This window comes from Lissotriton vulgaris, chromosome 12 (genome assembly GCF_964263255.1).
Source record: "Lissotriton vulgaris chromosome 12, aLisVul1.2, whole genome shotgun sequence".
Taxonomy (NCBI): domain Eukaryota; kingdom Metazoa; phylum Chordata; class Amphibia; order Caudata; family Salamandridae; genus Lissotriton; species Lissotriton vulgaris.
The window spans coordinates 464,237,501-464,252,777 of NC_141700.1; the positions used below are offsets into that span (position 1 = coordinate 464,237,501).

Sequence of the window (15,277 nt, forward strand, 5' to 3'; positions counted from 1 at the left end):
TTCATTGCACTATTTCAATGGGGTGGAGTGAAGTTAGGGCGAAATTAAGTATTTTCAAACAAAAAGATTCCATTTTAGGTTTCGCCTAGGCAGCACTTGCACTTCTTCAAGACCTGTTGTAGTCAAGATATGCAAGATATACAGATGCACAGATGAAAACTTCGACAAATTTTCTTGTAGATTCATCAATTCAGTAATATATTCTGACATGGATTTCATCACTACCAATGCATTTCGGGTGCAAAATCACCCTTCGTCAGGGGGAATCTATAGATGAACATACGTACAATATGATAACTTTGTTATATATAACAAGTAGAAGAATTCATGAATTGTAAAACACACTACATAGAAGAGGGTCCAAGGGCTATTTTAACGACTCCATACTAGATACGCGCCCCCAACAGTAACCTAATTTACACAGAAAGTATCCAGGAGTCAGAAAAATAAACTCTAATCACAAACGACCACTGACATGACAAAAAGGGGGATTGTGAACTGAATTATTCAGTGACACCACGTGATACCATGTAACCAAATTCACGTGTGACACATACCTAAGGTGAGAATTTTCCCATCAGTTGTCGATCTGTTCCTCCACTTTTACATCATGTGGGTTCTCCTTACCCAGGAGTTAGTGCACACACAGTCACATGAGTTGGAAAAAAGGACTGCGAGAGTAAGAAGACCCTGCGTTTTTATCTAGTGGGTGGTGTCAGTGTGGTTTGACAACTGAAAAAAGCAGTGCAAGTGAGTGATTAGTGAAAGGATAAAATTAGGTAAGACAGAGTAGAAATGAAACTTTTAATGTTTTCTCTCAGCTCTCCAAAAATAAAAACAATAGTGAGATAGCAGATTTAACAGAATATCTGCTCAGCGAGTGGTCGACATGTTTCTGCATAAAAGGAAAAGTGCCTATGCATTCATCAGGACCTAGATGTTGCTACTGCTGTTGAATATAGTGAGAAGAATAAAAAGGAATCATATCACCTGTTTGTCAGGTTCAGATGCTCCGCCACAATCTAAAAAATAGTCACGTCAACAAGAAAAGAAAGTGAAAAGAGACAATTTTGTAAAAATACACTCATCAGTAGTGTTATTTCTGTGATCATGTCAATACGTATATCTCAACATGTTATCACTCACCCAATTCGGGTGGGGATAGCGCCTCACCTCACCTGGCTGCAGCTCTGTTGTGAAAAGACACATAAATACATAAGTATTCCACCGTTTATCCCATAAGGAAATAAAATCCACATTAATGACCAGATTCAGAGACACTAAGAGTGGTATGCAGTGTCTGCTTGTAAGTCTTAATCGCTTCAATAATCGTGAACATACTGTACTATTGCCCACGACAGTTGTTATACACGATCACTGCATTTCTATTCACTCAGTTGTTAAGACGATATTATAATGTTAAAACATATAGCACTATCAGAGCTCAAACACGACTCTGTAGTGAATTATGTCACCGTAGGGAGGGGGCCGTGTGAAATGACAGACACACGAGCAGACGTTATCTCTCTATTTGGCAATTGATAGCTCCATCGTAGCAAGGAACTCGGCTTTTTACGCGAAGTACGCGCGAAACACAATATTATAGCTGGAATCGCCAAACCGGCATGACCGAAAGGGCGAGCGCTTATCGTCTCGCTTTCGAGAAGTGGTAACTTCCCGCGCATCGCGCATGAAACGAACAAACACACAAGAACGAGCCATTACAGCGCTCACCTATCCGTCGGTGTCTCCAGGCGTTCCTCTGCGCTAAACTGGGTAGGCGCCGAACGGATAGAGCGCAGCCTATTTGATTGTTCGTCTTTCCATGCGTGCACGTGATAGCGCATGGAATGCAGGATCTTGTAGTTCGAAGGAAATGGAGATTTCACATTTCAAATGCTTTTTCCATTTATGCAACATACCGTATTGCTAAAGACTTAACTGAAATCAAGTAAAGCGCTCTATTTGTGACAGATTACAGTGATCCGACTATTAGGGACACACCCTGAAATTATATTTTGTGCGTACACACCACGGGTATTGGAGGGTATATTTAGTGACCAGGCACACCATTTGTGGTAGATTGCAGTGGTCTGACTTTTATGATCGCAGTCTGAAGCGATCTTTCACGCATTCACCCCACGGGTACTATTGAGGACATGTACCGTGTGGTGAAGATTTAGAATCAAACATTAACATTGTGACCGAAAACAATGTTCCGACTATAGCACAACTTGGAGCAATCTCTTAAGCTTTCATATAACAGATGCTAAAGAATGCTGTGCCAGGAGTTAGAAAAACTCTGAACCACTGTTGTGAGGCCATTTCAAGCTGTTATTATACTACTGTTATAACAGGAGGTCCGATATTACTAAAAGGCGACAAGTGTGTATGATAAAATTTGTGAAGCACACCTCTAGGCTGCCATTTGAATGTAGATTATAGGAATTTATTAAATACTCCTAGCAATACGTGTGTGTTTTAAAAGGCTGTCAGTATAAGTATATATAGCCAGAGGTTGCGATGACCTGTAGTATGTTGGTGTTGCCATCAAAAATACATATGGCTATATATTGTGATGACCTGTTACATTGATATGATATAGGCATTTAAGTACAGGATTCCATCATAGCGACATCCAGGGTATCGGTTTGTTTAGGCCCTCCTTTTCGCTGTTAAGCTTATAGACCCATTTCTGTTCTTTTTTAAACAAAAATTTGCTTACATCAGGGCAGTGGTCTGGGATGGTTGGCTGTTCCAACACAGTCCATGTGAAATCATTAGGACCGTGTCCCACTTCTAAGAAGTGCGCTGTTAGACCCGTCGCTTGTTTTCGACACCGAACTGTACTTTTATGTTCACATATGCGAGTTCTTATTTTTCTTGTCGTCATGCCCACATATCTTTTCGGGCATGGACAAGTAATGAGATAAATGGTATTCTCACTGTTGCAATTTGTGAATTTACGCTGTTGCCACTGTCGGCCTGTCCCTATATCAACCACGGTGGACTTGGTTGTCTGTGGACAGACAGAACAGTTTCCACAGGGATGATGTCCTTGTACAGGTGGGAGACCCCATAGGGTCCCCACCTGTCTAATCAGTCTGTTTTTAGGTCTGGTATGTACCAGCTGGTCTTTTATATTAGGACCTCTCTTAAAAGCAAAGAGTGGGAGGGGTAATGTATCCCCGCTGGTATTAAGAATAGACCAATGTTTTCTTATGATCTTTTGGACCTGATTAGATTTTGTGTGGAAGGTGTTCACAAAAGTCATCCTATCAGACTTCTCTTTAGGGACCGTTATATTTAAAGGGCTTCCCGGTTGTTATTGGACGCCCTTTTCTTGGATTGGCGTATGATCTAATTTGGGTAATTTTCCTCACGCAGTTGTTCCGACAGTTTGGCCGAATGGGTCTCGAATGCCTCTTTGGTGGAGCAATTCATTTTAAGCCTAAGAAACTGGCCAAAGGACAAGTTGTTCCTAAGTGCTCTTGGATGACAACTTTCATAATTAAGGAGCGCATTCCTCGCCATGGGCTTCCTATATAATTCTGAGATTAGACCTTCTGTAGTGGCTGATATCATTAGGTCTAGGAAGGGTAGGTGGGTTTTACTACATTCAACCGTAAATTTTAGATAGATGTTACAAGAATTTAACCATTGGTGAAAATCCATAAGATCCGACTCTGAACCTCTCCAGACCACAAAGATGTCATCTATGTATCGCTTCCAGACTCGGAGCGATACATAGTAAGGATTGTTATGGTTGAGCACCTTGGTCTGTTCAAATACATGAACATAAAGGTTCGCTAAACTAGGAGCGAAAACACTACCCATGCTCGTACCAGATGTTTGGAGGTAGGTAGTGTCTTCGAATTTAAAATAATTCTCTTTCATTGCTAGTTCAGCTAGGTTCATGATAAAAGGGACCGGTGTTATAGATTGTAGGTCCCTCTCTTGTAGAATAGTGCCAATGACCTCCAGAGTCTCTGTCTGGGGAATTGATGTATAAAGAGATTCTACATCGAATGAGACGAGGAGGTCAGTTGTGATGTCAAAATCAATATCTGGAAGGAGTCGCAGGATATCCTTAGTATCCTTCAGATACGTAGGCATTTCTTTTACTATTGGGTTCAGGAAATGGTCCACAAATGTAGATAGAGGTTCTAAAACTAAACCAATTCCGGAAATTATGGGTCTCCCAGGAGGTGGTCTCTGTTTATGGACCTTTGGGAGACAGTAAAAGTAAAGAGTAGATAGATGGGAAGTGCACAAATATTGGCCTTCCTGTGGAGTGATCCATCCTTTCGATGTGGCCTCTTCTACCGATTGACAGATTTTAGTTTTCAATTTCTCTGTGGGATCCTCTTTTAATGGAAGGTACGATTTTTGATTCTGGAGTTGCCTTAGACATTCTGTTCTATAAGTTTCTGTATCTAAAATGATAATCGCTCCGCCTTTGTCCGCGGGTTTTATTGTGATTGCTTCATTAGATGTTAAAGAACGTCGGAACATTGTTTTCGGTCACAATATTAATGTTTGATTCTAAATCTTCACCACACGGTACATGTCCTCAATAGTACCCGTGGGGTGAATGCGTGAAAGATCGCTTCAGACTGCGATCATAAAAGTCAGACCACTGCAATCTACCACAAATAGTGTGCCGGTCACTAATTGCAGTCTCTACCATATGGTACATACACCCTCCAATACCCGAGGTGTGTACGCGCGAAATATAATTTCAGGGTGTGTCCCTAACAGTCGGATCACTGCAATCTGTCACAAATAGAGCGCTTTACTTGATTTCAGTTAAGTCTTTAGCAATACGGTATGTTGCATATATGGAAAACGCATTTGAAATGTGAAATCTCCATTTCCTTCGAACTACAAGCTATCAATTGCCAAATAGAGAGATAACTTCTGCTCGTGTGTCTGTCATTTCACACGGCACCCTCCCTACGGTGACATAATTCACTACCGAGTCGTGTTTGAGCTCTGATAGTGCTATATGTTTATAACATTATAATATCGTCTTAACGACTGAGTGAATGGAAATGCAGTGATTTTGTATAACAACTGTCGTGGGCAATAGTATAGTATGTTCACGATTATTAAGGCGATTAAGACTTACAAGCAGACACTACATACCACTCTTAGTGTCTCTGAATCTGGTCATCAATGTGGATTTTATTTCCTTATGGGATAAACGGTGGAATGCTTATGTATTTATGTGTCTTTTCACAACAGAGCGGTGCTCCTCAATTACCCGAGCTGCCGCCAGGTGAGGTGAGGCGCTATCCCCACACGAATTGGGTGAGTGATAACATGTTGAGATATATGTATTGACATGATCACAGAAATAACACTACTGATGAGTGTATTTTTACAAAATTCTCTTTTTTCACTTTCTTTTCTTGTTGACGTGACTATTTTTTAGATTGTGGCGGAGCATCTGAACCTGACAAACAGGTGATATGATTCCTTTTTATTCCTCTCACTATATTCAACAGCAGTAGCAACATCTAGGTCCTGATGAATGCATAGGCACTTTTCCGTTCATGCAGAAACGTGTCGACCACTCGCTGAGCAGATATTCTGTTAAATCTGCTATCTCACTATTGTTTTTATTTTTGGGGAGCTGAGAGAAAACATTAAAAGTTTCATTTCTACTCAGTCTTACCTAATTTTATCCTTTCACTAATCACTCACTTGCACTGCTTTTTTCAGTTGTCAAACCACACTGACACCACCCACTAGATAAAAGCGCAGGGTCTTCTTACTCTCACAGTTCTTTTTTCCAACTCTTGTGACTGTGTGTGCACTAACTCCTGGGTAAGGAGAACCCACATGATGTAAAAGTGGCGGAACAGATCGACAACCGATGGGAAAATTCTCACCTTGGGTATGTGTCACACGTGAATTTGGTTACATGGTATCACGTGGTGTCACTGAATAATTCAGTTCACAATCCCCCTTTTTGTCATGTCAATGGTCGTTTGTGATTAGAGTTTATTTTTCTGACTCCTGGATACTCTGTGTAAATTAGAATTCATGAATAGGCCTTTAATCTCCAGGATGGTAGATAATTGCGACTCAAACGAGTGGCAGGTGCTAAATGAGTGACATTTGACCATGAATCATCGCCTTAGGCATTAACCATACATGAAGCGTGATAAGAAACAAGAGATAGAGTAAAGATGTGACTGATAGATCAGAAGCAAGCCGTGAATATAAAGCCCAATTAGACGTGCCTTAATCAATCCCCTGAAAAACATACTTATCACCGGTGCTAACAAACTAAATGGAATATTTGAACCAAACAATACCTCCACTGCAATGAGAATGCTATAATGTCGGATCGACTGCCCATGCAAATTTTCACTGCCCTGTGAGTCAGGGTATCTAATACAACCAGGGAATCCTACCTGCCATAAAAACATGAAACGTGCGTGAACACTATAGCCATCACAGACTCAACTTGAATTGCGCGGAGTCAAAAGAATGTCAGCCTGTTAATCATGCAAAGAATGTTGGAGACCCGTGTTCTGCCCAAATACTGGTGATAAATAGATAAGTCCTCTTCCTTAAAGTCTGCAACAAGCTGCAAAAACGTCAAAGAGAAACGCAGTGGGGCGTGGCCAAGATGGCGACCTAGTCGGACGCGGGTGGCTGTGGCTCCCTGCCCTGGTTCCTCCTGAGGCCTCCTACAGAACAGCTTAACCCCCCCAAATCACCACAAACCTCGGCTGCTGGGATTCTGCAGCCAGCGGTAGCCCCCGAACTGTAGCCGTCTGGCTTGTGCGCCTCCCGGGGATGCTCTGGCGCCGAACGATTGATCTGCGGCAGCTCCCAAGATAGCGGCCGCCCCGCAGTGATAGCCGGCTCCCTTCTGGCTCTCACCCGCTCTCGATCCTTGCTGAATCCGGCGGCCGCCTTTGAGCCTTGCTGCCGCTCTCCGGCATCGGCGACCCCCCGGACGGGGGGGGTGACTGAGGACAAGCCGCCGCTGTTGAGACCTGACCGGCGGGGAGTGAAGGTGTCGGCCGGGCATCAGGGAAATCGAGGCCCCGGTCTTGGGCCTAGGGGAGGCGCGCGGCCATTGCCTATCCCGCGGACCTTGCTGGCGGTCCCTGAAGCGCGGGGGCGACCCGGCGGCATGCCCCCTTTGCCGCACTACCCCCGGGACGCGGACCGAGCCGACCAGGGGGGCGGTGCTGTGAACCCCCAACCCCGGACCTCGGCACCTGCAAGAGCAGACTGATCCCTTGCGCGGGGCATCGGTGCAAAGCCTGACAAGTGAGCCCAGCAGGACAGTGAACGGCCCGAGACAGCGGCGGTTACGGCTGGAGAGTCGGGCCGAAGAGAAGCGCAGCCTACACGCCCTGGGGGGTGCACGGCCCTGACAAGCCAACAGACGGAGGTGAGGAGTGCGAAGGAGGGTACCTGGTGGGAGTTGTCGGGGGGGGGCAAAATCGAGCTCCCGGGGCGGTTCCTGGCTGGGCCTAAAGTTGGGCATAGAGACTATACTACCCTGCTGGAGCTGTGCGGGGCGGTGTGCACCCCGGTGAGCCCCTGGGTGCTTGCCCTTGGGGTGGTTGACTGTCCGGGACCCGGCTGGTGCTGTGAGTGACCGCCTGTCGAGGGGCTGCGCCCCGGTGCTTGAGTCTGGTGGTCTGCCCCCAACTGCTGCCTGAGCCTTGCTGTGGACTGGGAGGGAGCCGCCTGGCCCCGGTGCGGCCTTCTGCTTACCTACGGGCCCCTGGCGTAGTGGCCGGTCCCCGGGAGCTGGGTCGCCTCCCTGCACCGTACCTGGCCCTCATACTGCTACCTCCAGGCCTTTGCCGTCACTCCTGAATCCCTGGAAGTCCTCGAGCCCGCCTGATCCAACATCTGGCCGCGCTATGGCTAACCCCAAGGGGAAGAGAGCAACTCAGACCCTCCCGGAATTGCTGGCGAGGCACCAACGCAAACCCGGTAAAGAACCACCCTCTCCAGAGACCACAAAAATGTCGCTGCAGTCAACTGAAGACCAGGCGCCTATTACTAGGACCTTCCTGGAGACTCTGTTCAACTCTCTCCGGGAAGATTTCAAATCCCTGAAACAAGATGTGGCCGGAGAGGTGAGGGAGCTCCGGAGAGACGTGCAGGGTCTTGGAGAGCGTGTAGTCGCCATCGAGGATACTGACCAGGCCAGAAGCAGCGAAATTGAACAGCTACAGCAGGAAGTTCTGCGACTTACAGATCAACAACTGGACCTTCAGGCCCACGCGGAAGACCTTGAAAACCACTCCCATCGCAATAACATACAGGTCCGGGGGGTACCTCAAAAACGGAAGGGGCAGACGTCACTAGCTATTTGCAAGACCTCTTTCGACACATTTTGGGAGAACCCGCTGACTTTCCCATTCGAATCGACAGGTCACAGAGTGGGGTTACCCAGGCGCACTGCTGCCCCACCGCTGGACATCTTGGCCTTCCTTCCCGACTTTCCGCTCAAAGAGAGGATCCTCCGAGAGGCCAGAACAGCGCAGGCGCTCCAATTCAAGGGGTACCACGTCGCCCTATACCAAGATCTCTCAGTTATCACGTTACAAAAAAGGAAGGCATTTAAAGTGGCAACGGACTTCTTGCGGCAACAAGGGGTTACGTATTCCTGGGGTCATCCGTTCCGGCTGACCTTTAAATGGAACGGGTCCCTACATCAAATGCGCTCCCTCAAAGACACGTGCGCTCTATTGGAACTTGACTGGGAGGAGGACGTACCGCCAGTGAGACTCTCTCAGGGGCCCTCTAGGGATCGATGGCAAACCGTGAACCGCAGAAAGACCCCCTCGCAACGTTTGAAACCCGAGGCCCACATCATCACACAGGAAACGGCGACCGCGGTGGCAGAGGTGGCCAGGGAAACTTCGCCCTCCAAATGATTTCTGGACCTGTTAGGGGGTTACTTATAACACATGCCATGCTCACGGGCCGGGGGGGGGTTCCGGGCAGGGAGCCACGATGGGCGCCGCTGGACATGACCCCCACTACGTAACTTTTCCATGGCCCTGTATGGACTGGCAGGACTGGGACTACATGCTCTTGGAGTTTGGGTGTTGGGGACTGGGTGGTGGGTGGGGAGTGCCGGGTGGTTGGATCTGGGTATTGGGGTTCACGTTTTGAGTTCCTGGAGTTTGAATGGGGAAGGGGAGGGTGGGACATGGGCTCAGTTGGAGTTGATTGGGGACTATGGGTGGGACTGTGGGCGGGAACCAGTGTGCCAAAAGGGTTTTGTCGATGATGGGTTTGCTATGTTCTTCATTTGCCCTCCTTAGCTGGGGCTGACTGTGACCCACGGGGGTATTGTGGGGGATCCGGTGCGCCACATGGGGTGTTTCCTGGACGGAATTGTTATACTGCACATTTGCCCCCACTGCTTAGATTGCTTTCTTCCGTTAGCGCCTCTCTCTCGCTCGCTTATGGAGGTGTCCTTTCTGTGCGTGACGCTTCACGCATGTTCCTTCCTGGGGCCGAGGTTCCCGGGGATGCCCATGGGCTGGCTGGATCCTTGCATTCCTATGTGCCACGAAAACTTGATTCTGACTCTGCGCTACCCCACATGCCCTCCTTACCATGGCTGACTCCACTTTAAAAGTGCTGACCCTTAATGTGAAAGGGCTGAATAATCCTATCAAACGGAGATCTCTTATTTCCTACCTAGAAAACTCAGGGGCTGATATTTGTTTATTGCAGGAAACTCACCTTCTGCCAAAGACTGGCATAGAATGCGCTCCCGCGCCTTCCCACAGCTGTTCTTTTCCTCTCTCCCTACGAAGTAAGCCGGGTGGCAGTTCTAATATCTAGACACTTCCGGGGACGGTTGGGGGACAAGGCAGGTGAGATTAAGGGTCGCCTTTTGGCCTATACACTTCTGATTGGCGGCACACACCTTACGGTTGGTTCTATCTACGCCCCGAATACGGGACAAGAGACGTTTCTGAAAGGCGCAACCTCAGAGTCACTTCAATCCTCTAACTCACTTCTGCTCCTGGGTGGGGACCTCAACATAGTCATGGATACGCACAAGGACAGGTCGGGGCACCGCTACGGGGAGACACGCGCTATTTCGGCAACCGGACTCTAGTGGCTGCGGGAGAGGGGTCTTGTGGTCCTCTGGAGGTCCAAACATCCAACCGCGACGCAATTCACCTTTTACTCACACGTGCACCGCACATATGCTAGGTTAAACCATTTCTTAGGCTCCTCGGAGCTGCTCACAACCCTTGATGAGATTAGCATATTGCCTGCGGCCATCTCGGATCAGGACGCTGTGGAATTGTCGCTCAAAATCTCTACGTCCCCTCGACCCAGAGGTTCGTGGCGCCTATGCGAAACCCTATTACAGCGAACGGAAGTCACTAAAAGACTTCACGAATGCATCGTCGACTACTTAGCCATCAACGACACGCCGGAAATATCTATGTCGGCTCTTTGGGGGGCCCTGAAATCAGTCACCCGTGGTGAACTCATTGCTATAGCCGCCGCAGAGGCCAAGGACCGTAAAGCGAAAAGAGACGACCTCACCCCTCGGGTTTCAGAACTGGAGAGGGTCCACAGTCGCACCTGCGCTCCACGTGTCTGGAGACAACTGAAAGCGGCCAGAGCCCAATTAGCCAGTCTGGACACTGACAGGGCAGAGTTCGCTGCGCTCCGCCTTCGCCATACATACTATGTCGGGGGTAACAAAACTGGCCGCTTACTTGTCAGTGCCCTGAAAGCTAGGACCCAACGCTCCAAGATCACCGGCCTTACAGACGACGCTGGCGTTGTCCTCACGGAGGAAACTCAGGTTGCCAAAGCATTTCGATCCTATTATGCCTCGCTGTACGGAGCCGAGGCGACATCCCCTGAGGAGATCGACGCATATTTGAACACAACTGCGATCACCAAATTTTCCCAAGCAAATGCCGATGCCTTGGACGCCCCCATTCGCCTGGAGGAGGTATTGGCAGCTATATCCCGCCTTTGCCCGCTTAAATCCCCGGGACCAGAAGGATTCTCAGCAGGTTTTTACAAAACCTTTAGCCAGTTGCTAGCTCCTGTACTTAACCGACTCTTCAACTCTTTTGAAGGCCCTAGTTCCATCCCCCCAGATATGTTAGCAGCCGAAGTGGTGGTACTGCCTAAACCGGGTAAGAAACCCACGCATTGCTCCGTGTTCCGTCCTATTTCGTTACTGAACCTCGACCTGAAACTCTTCACTGGCATTCTGGCTGCGCATCTTGGTCCCTGCCTGCCTGGGATTTTAGAGCCTGACCAATCGGGTTTCGTGCCCAGCCGTCAATGCAGTGATAACACCAAACAGGTACTCCATTTGATAGACCAGGCCCATTTTCAGGCCTCGGATTCCGCACTGCTAGCCATTGACACTGAAAAGGCGTTTGACCGCGTAGACTGGACCCATCTACAGCGAGTCCTGAGGTGTTTTCGGCTGGGTGACCGCTTTCGGTCTTGGATTGCCTGCTGTTACCACCACCCCCAAGCTCGGGTCCGGTTGGGTAGCCTTCGTTCGAACCCGTTTGAAATTCAACGTGGCACGATACAAGGGTGTCCCCTTTCCCCCCTCCTGTTCGCCCTGTATATAGAGCCCCTGGCGCAGAAGATCCGGGACAACCCTGAAATTCGGGGCATCACTTTTGGTCGCGAACCCCACACTATAAGCCTCTATGCCGATGATGTAATAGCTGCTCTCTACCATCCGGGCCGCTCTATACCCGCCTTTATGGAGGAGCTTGACTCGTTCGGTACTGTCTCGGGCTTTCGAATTAATAGGGGAAAATCCCGGATATTACCTCTGGGCAAAAACGCACACTCCGACGACTCTGCCGTTGTGCACGGGAGTGGTCTCCAGCTCACCACACAACTCCTTTACCTGGGAATCACCCTCACTTCCTCGATGGAGTCGACAATAGCACTTAACTACAAGACCCTCGCTGCCCAGATCCGGACGGATCTCACGCGCTTGTCAAAGCAGCGCCTCTCTCTACTAGGGAGGGTCGCAGCGGTGAAGATGCCGGTCTTGCCCAAGGTCCTATATCTTTTTCAGACTCTCCCGGTCGCACCCCCCGCAGGCACCCTGACAGACCTACGGGCCGATCTCCACCATTTCATCTGGGAAGGGAAACGTGCGCGTTTACACAAGCAGTTAGCGTACAGGAGCATGGATGAGGGGGGTCTTGGTGTCCCAAATCTGCTGCAGTATTTCCAAGCCTCTCAACTTCGCTATCTGGTGGAGTGGTATAGGCCAGAGTCCGAGAAGAGGTGGCTCTTCCAAGATAGGGCTATGGCTCAGACGCCTCGCTGGAGGGTTCCCTTCCTCGCCCTGCAGCATCAGCCGCGTTACCTCTTGAATTCGCCTATTACTCGTACAACTATGAGGGTCTGGGACACGGTCGCTGTCAAGAGGGGTTTGACAACCTTCCCCTCCCCATTTACCCCCATCCTGGACAACTTGGAGTTCCCGCTGGGCAATGACCCGTACGCATTTTCGCAGTGGCGCGGTACCGCCTGCCGTTGACCTCTTCGACTTGCGGGGCTTTCTTCCCCTCTCAGAAATCAAACAGGGATACACGATAGAGAACCCCCACCTTTTCTAATATTTCCAGCTCCGACATTGGCTCACTAACCCGGCCACCGCCACTATGGTAGGACGGCCAATGACGATTTTTGAGAAATGGTTACTGACCAAAGATACGGACAGGCATCTCATCTCGGACATCTACAAAATGCTCATGCCACCACCCACTCCAAGTAAAACACCGGGTCAAATGCGTTGGGAAGCTGAACTGGGTAGGGCATTAACACCTAAAGAATGGAGCTACATATACTACAGGGCCTCACATACCACACGCAATACGGCGGCAAGGGAAACTGCAGTGAAGCTGGCAATGTATTGGCACCTTACCCCGGCCCGGCTTCACAAAGGGAATCCATTGCACAGTGCACTATGCTGGAGGGGATGTGGGGAGCTCCGGAATTACTGGGAGACGGTCCTGGATGACATGGATTCCACCTTTGATACCGAAATCCCAAGGTTCCGGGCCTATGCTATACTGGACCTCCCCAACGCACTCCCCTTTCCCTTGAAATCTATGCGGGGTCGCCAAATGGGGATCGCCGTACAGGCAGCTACACAACACGTCTTATCACTATGGGGCTCGACCACAAAAGCCACACACACGGGATGGCTACACAAGCTCTGGTTCACCGTGGGGATGGAACACATTCAGGCCTGTTGGACAGGCCACACGAAGGGCCGCTCTCCCCCGGCTCGACCAGGCCCGAGCCCGGTCACACAAGCACCACACACCACCATTGCACGTCCTCCGTCCCCTCAGGGACCCCTGCCCTCGAGCATGTCGACCTCGTGGGCCCGATCCACTGCCGGCCCACGCGCCCAGCCCGGGCCGCCATCTTGGACACTTCACCACGTGGCCGCCTGGCCCCCGGCCGACCTCAACCCTGGGCCTGGCCAGGCCTCAGACATCCCGGCACCACCATCCACCCAGGAGGTGAGCGGCTACGGTCCGTCTAACAAGGCCACACTTACACATACCACTGCTGCATTTCAAAAGGTATGGCTTCCATTGCTATCCCTCCTGTCTAAGGAATTCAATGAGATCACATGCCCTAGATACCTCCGCGTTCTGCGCCTTACTGATGCCATGCATGAACCTCGGTGAACCCTCGTTTATTCACATCACTCACAATTGGACTACTCCTCGACCTGTTTCTGACACCTGGCACACTGGTTGGGGTGGGGGAGGGAGGGACGAGTTGGGAATGGGAGGGGGGGTTTGGGTTTTGTTCTTATTATTCTGCCTTCTTGCACTGTTTACCATTTGCCTCCTCGACATCGTATTCTTGCTCTGGCATATGTACCTCACCTTTTCTTCCATTTTGAGGGAAGACATGCTTGTCTGTCCCATCCGCTGTATATGCCGATTGCCTTGTCACTGTGTCATGATGCCTATTACTGCTTTTAAAATCAATAAAACACATTTGAAATTAAAGAGAAACGCAGTGAATTACCACTTAAAATATTACCCAGTGAAAATCAGCAAAGAATGCAGAGTTTAGGTACACGTGATGGCTTAGCAAAACTATAAAGCAAGCGGATGAACAGCAACCGCCTAGTACACCAAATCTTTATGGAAAATTGATCGTGGCTTGCTTACGCCGGACCAGGTCTCGTACTGTAAAAAAGTGAAAGTAGACTTACCGAACCGTGCCGCAAAAAGTATCCCTTGCGTGTTGGAAACCTGGGTGATTTAGTGCAACCTTTGCATCGTGTTTTTAAATCAACGAGGCGCCCCCAGTAAATTACGTAGCGCGCAAGCAAAGCGTGCAGAAAGTGAAAATGAAAATAAAGGTAGGGCTGCAGTAAAACATTCAATAGTTGAATGTGTAAATGTGCGGCCATCTTGATGGTCAAATACAAATATGGAGTACTGCTACTCCAATGATTTATGACAATAATGCAGTTTAAAAAACGGACCAAAATATTAGTATTCACAATACAATTGTGCTATAGTAAGATCCTGAAAAAATGGAAATAGTACAAAGCATTGAGTCATCACATTCTGATAAATGTGAAAATATGTTGCTATACATTAGAGACATGAATAGGTACTAGAATGTTTCCTATGTTGTAAATTCTCTGGTTATAAAATGATTTAGTACACATCCAAACTACTGCCCCCCTCGACACACACACACACACACACACACACACACACCACCATAAAATCTCAGTTTGGATAATGCACAAGTGGGGCAAGATACTTTGGGGCCAACATGAGTTACATTGCTTATGCTTTTCACAATACCCTTCTGAGTAATAGTGTCAGCTGATGTCCTGCTCATAAGGCCCAATAACACACACTGCTGATTCTACCAAAGTTGGGTATTTGATGTATGTGAAAATCTAGCAAAAGAATTCTGGGTTAAGGAAAGCCCAGAACACTAGCATCATGGGCTTTGCAAGGAATTCATTTATTGATTTCTGGATGTCGGTGGTGTGAGAAGGTGGCCTGATATGCAGTGCTCACTAGTCTAGTGAACACTATGTATCAGTCCAGCAACCCTTATTGATGATTGGTTGTAAGTCAACCTTATAGACCAGCTATCCTAGTAGCGTGGATACGAGCAGTCTAAGGCTAAAGACTCGAGAGGGCGCGTTAAGCCAGCTGTTTACCACACATATACCCCTTGAATACCAAGTGAAAGGACACCA

At 48.6% G+C, this 15,277-nt stretch overlaps 1 protein-coding gene across 1 annotated transcript in view; it reads right to left on the reverse strand.

Moving 5' to 3' along the window:
* The window catches only part of CTCF (CCCTC-binding factor), a 713,286-nt gene that overhangs the window by 386,658 nt on the left and 311,351 nt on the right, over positions 1-15,277 (reverse strand). The window lies entirely within an intron of this gene.